Raw genomic sequence first — 4,565 nt, forward strand, 5'->3', positions numbered from 1 at the left:
GATTTATGATCAGATATTTGATTAGGTTTTGAACCTAATATATCATAAAGATTTGATAGGATGTTGTTGGCAAGATTTGATGAGATTTGATTTGCAACAAATCCTATTCTCTCTCTCTCTTTGATGGAGCGCCCTTTTGGAAGGGATTTTTATTGATTAAAAATCTGATTTGATTTTAACAAATAGGCTCCTCTTGTGCGCCTCTTTATATATGTTCCTTCTAGGGTTTTTAGAAAACCAACCAAGCCATTCTCTCCTAATTTCCTGCGCCACATTTGTGAGGTTTTCTCTTAGAAAACTTCACTCTTCCAAACACTTTTACATAGCCTCCTCTCATCACACATTGAGCGAATAACAAGCCTCTTTGTGGTGATCAATTGGCGGCTTTACTGGAAGGAGTTCCTGTATCTAGACGCAGGTGGTGTGGATCAACGTTAGAGGATCTGAACCCTTCAGACCTACCTTTGATCGTCTTGAGTTTTTCACGAACAAGGTATGACATACGTCTTAAAGTATGTATCTTGATATGCATGTGTATTCCGCTTGCGGAAAAATTTTGTTTTTCCCCTCTCACATGCTACGGCCTTCAAGGCCCTCTTTTTACTTTCAGTCACTGCCTGAGGGAAGCATCACCAACTAGGACGACTTAGCAATGAAGTTCTTGGCCAGATTCTTCTCAGCTTCTAAGATGGCAAGGCTCAAATCGGATATCACTGCTTTTGAACAAAAAGAAAGTGAATTTTGTATGAGGCATGGGAAAGGTTTAAAGGACTACTCCGAAAGTGTCTTCAACATGGCATTGAAGCATATGAGAAAGCAAGAATCTTCTTCCAAGGGATGGCGCCCAGCACAAGAACACTGGTGAATGCTGCAGCAGAAGGATCGTTGAAAACAAAAACTCCAGAGGAAGCATTGGAATTGTTGGAATCTTTAGCTTCTCAGGAATATGACAATGCTCCAGTCACACAAAGGAGAGCGAGAATCATGAAACTTGACGGATATTGTGCAATCTTAGCTCAGAATGAACAAATACTGCAAATTAATAGGAAACAACAAGAACAATTAGATGCCCTTACAAAGCAATTTAATCTTTCTCAAGTTTCTTTTGTTATTAATTCTCAAATTGTTTGTGGTATTTGTGCAGAGGCTTATGCAACTGAAGAGTGCGACTATATGCGAACAACTGAAAAGCTGCCAGCGGAAGTCAACGGTATCTAGTATGATCAAAAAAACCAGAACAACTCAAGGAGGAACCAATATGGGAATAACCATAATCAAGGGTGGAAAAATCCTAATCAACACCCTGGGTTTAGTTACAAGTCTAACCATCAGCTGAATCCTCCTCTGCCATTGCAACAACAATCCCCACCACAAGACAACACTTTAGAGTGGGAGAAAGCTTTTGCACAGCTGTCCAAGACCACATCAGACTACATTCAGAATGCAAATGCCTAACATGATGAAACAAAAGCTTCATTCCGGAATCAAGAAGCTTCTATCCGGGATTTGGAAACTCAGATTGGTCAGCTGTCAAAACAATTTACTGAAAGAACTCATGGCACTTTCCCAAGTAACACCGACACGAACCCAAATGCACAATGTAATTCAATCGTCACCAGAAATGGGATCGTGATTCATCTTGTGATAAAGCCACAAGTTGAAAAGAAGAAAGAAGTTGAACCTGAAGATGAAAATGAAAAAGAAGAAGATGCAGGAGAAGCTGAAAAGAGCAGTCCAGAGAAGAAGCTGTTCAAATGGGAGAAAAAGAAGGCTTTGGACAGGAAACCGAAGCCGGCAGATCCATCTCCTTATGCACGAGTTCCATACCCTCAGCGGTCAAAACAAGAGATCCAAAAAAAACAATACACCAAATTTCTGGACATCTTCAAGAAGCTGCAAGTGAACATTCTGTTTGCAGAAGCCCTGGAAAGCATGTCGAACTATGCAAAATTCATGAAAGACCTTCTATCAAAGAAGCGCAAGCTGAAGGAGTGCGAAATAGTGGCCCTGACTGAGGAATGCAATACAATTATCCAGAAGAAACTCCCTCCCAAGCTGAAAGATCCGGGAAGCTTCAGTATTCCTATTGCCATAGGAAATATTGAAGTAGAAAAACATTATATGATCTGGGAGAAAGTATAAATCTGATGCCACTATCCATATGTAGAGCTCTTGGAAACAAAAAGCTAAAGCCGACTACAGTTTCTCTCCAGTTAGCTGACAGATCGATCAGACGACTGGATGGGGTAATTGAGGATGTTTTAGTTAAAATTGACAAATTTATCTTCCCTGCAGATTTTGTAATTCTGAATATGGAAAAAGATGCCGAGATTCCCCTATTGCTTGGAAGTCCATTCCTAGCCACTGCAAGAGCAATGATCAATGTGGAGCAAGGGAAACTGATGCTGAGGATGAACGAAGAGACAGTCACCATTGTCGTCTTTGAGTTAATGAAACACCCGCCATGTTAGTATTTGGGTGTCCTAGAGACAATTTTATGATTAAATAAGGACAGAGATGTAGACCTTTTTAATATTGTTGCAAATAAATAAAAGCACTCTTTATCTTGTCTCATAATTCTGTCTCGATAATAATGATAATATATTATGAATAACTTGATAAACCTCGTGGAATAAAATAGGTATCTCTTGAGTATCTGTGATGAGATCACAATCATGAGGATTCAAGAATACCGGATGTTTATTCCTAATTTTATGTTCCTAGTCTAGAGATACTGAGAATGGGGTCAGTAATCTCGGGTAAGACTAGCACGACTTATCTACTTGTATATGGATACAAGGTATAGACCTCATGTGCTACAGATATGGAGATGTCTTAGCTAAAGTCGTGGGTAGACCTATAAGGGTATAGCTCGCACTGAACGGACCCACAAAGAGACTCTATGAGGAAATCTCACAGATAGTATCATTAGAGTAGTCTTTTCATATTTGGGTATGTCTTTCCTTAGACCAAAAGTTATCACTTAGACTGTGTTCTAGAAGGCATGCTTTGACTGTATACCTCGTCTTCCTGAAACATGGAGACTCCTAGGTATGCTCTTGGGCTTGTCCTGATAGGGCACAAGGCTAGGGTGATAAGCTGAAGGAATTCGTCAAATCTATGTGAGAGATTAGGTTATCCTTAAACCGGAGAAATCAGGATGACATTTACAGTGACTCGGGAATCTATGCATAGTAAAAGAGATCATAAGATGATCCGCCTTTAGAGTCAGTAAATTGAAGACTCCTTATTTCATATAAAGCTAACCCTAAACCGCAAGGGTTGATGCGTTTCCTTACCCTAGGTTTTATGGGAAGGTAACCGAGACGAAGGGACAAACATACGACAACCAAATATGTTTAATAGGATGATCAAATCATTAATCTAACTAGTTCTGGGGCAACAAAGCATTGCTAGTGCTCTGTGTTGTCATTAGATGGGTTGTGGGCTTATTGGGCCCAAGCCCATTTATGTCAGTGGCTAAGTTGGACCTAATGGGTCACACACAAACACCTAATTGTCTAGATGCTCTAGCATTCAAGAAATTGGGCCTAATAATAGTTATTAGCCCAAGAAGTTGTTTGGAACTCCACCTAAAGGGGTGGAGGGCGCATGGATCATTGTAATGATCTTGGATAGTCCAAGACATTACTAATTAATTTAATTAGTTAAATTAATTTTCAAACATTTAAATTTTGAATTTTGGAATTCAAAATTTGAATTTTGAAATTTTGAATTTGAATTTTGAAATTTGAAATTTGAATTTTGAATTCGAATTTTGAAATTTAAATTTGAATTTTGAATTTGAATGTTTGAACATTTGAATTTTAATATTTGAATGTTTGAATTCAAATATTTGAATTCGAATTTGAATTGCCTATGAAAGGTTGTTTCATAACAAAAGGATAAGATGAGATCTTGTTGGAACAAATCACTAGTATCATGAGAGAATATTTTGGACATAATCCAAGGCTATATATGGCGCTGATTTGGGTTGTTGGTGAGCAAGATTTGCTCATCAAAATCAGCTCCAGAAGATTCAGTCAGTTGGGTGAAAATCTGAGTGAGCTGATTCAAATTTGAATGCAACTACTCAGATGTATCTGGTCATCTTTTGGGCTATATGGGGCGCACCATATAGCTGATCTTATGAAGATTTCTGATCAGAATTTTGAATAGGTTTTGAACCAATTCTTAAGAGAATATTCCAGGAGCCTGTTAGCAATTTTTGAAATTAAACAGCTCCACTTCTCTCTCTCCAATCTGGCGCCTAATGATCAGATTTTTGGGAGAAAAATCTGATTGGTATTTTGTTTTTTTTTTTTTTTGATAACAGATTGGTATTTTGTTTTAAATACTCTCCTCTTATGCGCCTAAGTGATTAGTTGTTCCTCCAAGAGTTTTTCTGAAAAGCCTAGCCTATTCTCTCCTTTCTCCTGCGCCACTTGTGAAGCTTTCACATTGAGAGCTTCACTCTTTCAAACACATTCACCTAGTGATACAATCCGGCAAGTGTACCGATCGTTCAAGTAATAAAGTGATAAGTAAGTTATCGTCTCCACAGG

General features: G+C 38.5%; 1 non-coding gene across 1 annotated transcript; it reads right to left on the reverse strand.

Annotated features, from left to right (window-relative positions):
* Positions 1–694: 694 nt before the first annotated feature.
* LOC133304255 (small nucleolar RNA R71) lies at positions 695–800 on the reverse strand. Its single transcript, XR_009750583.1, has one exon. It is a non-coding gene; the product is annotated as a small nucleolar RNA R71 (small nucleolar RNA).
* Positions 801–4,565: the final 3,765 nt, after the last annotated feature.

Source organism: Gastrolobium bilobum, unplaced genomic scaffold (assembly GCF_033153095.1).
Source record: "Gastrolobium bilobum isolate Gb01-03AN ecotype WA unplaced genomic scaffold, APGP_CSIRO_Gbil_v1 utg5280, whole genome shotgun sequence".
NCBI classification, from domain to species: Eukaryota; Viridiplantae; Streptophyta; class Magnoliopsida; order Fabales; family Fabaceae; genus Gastrolobium; species Gastrolobium bilobum.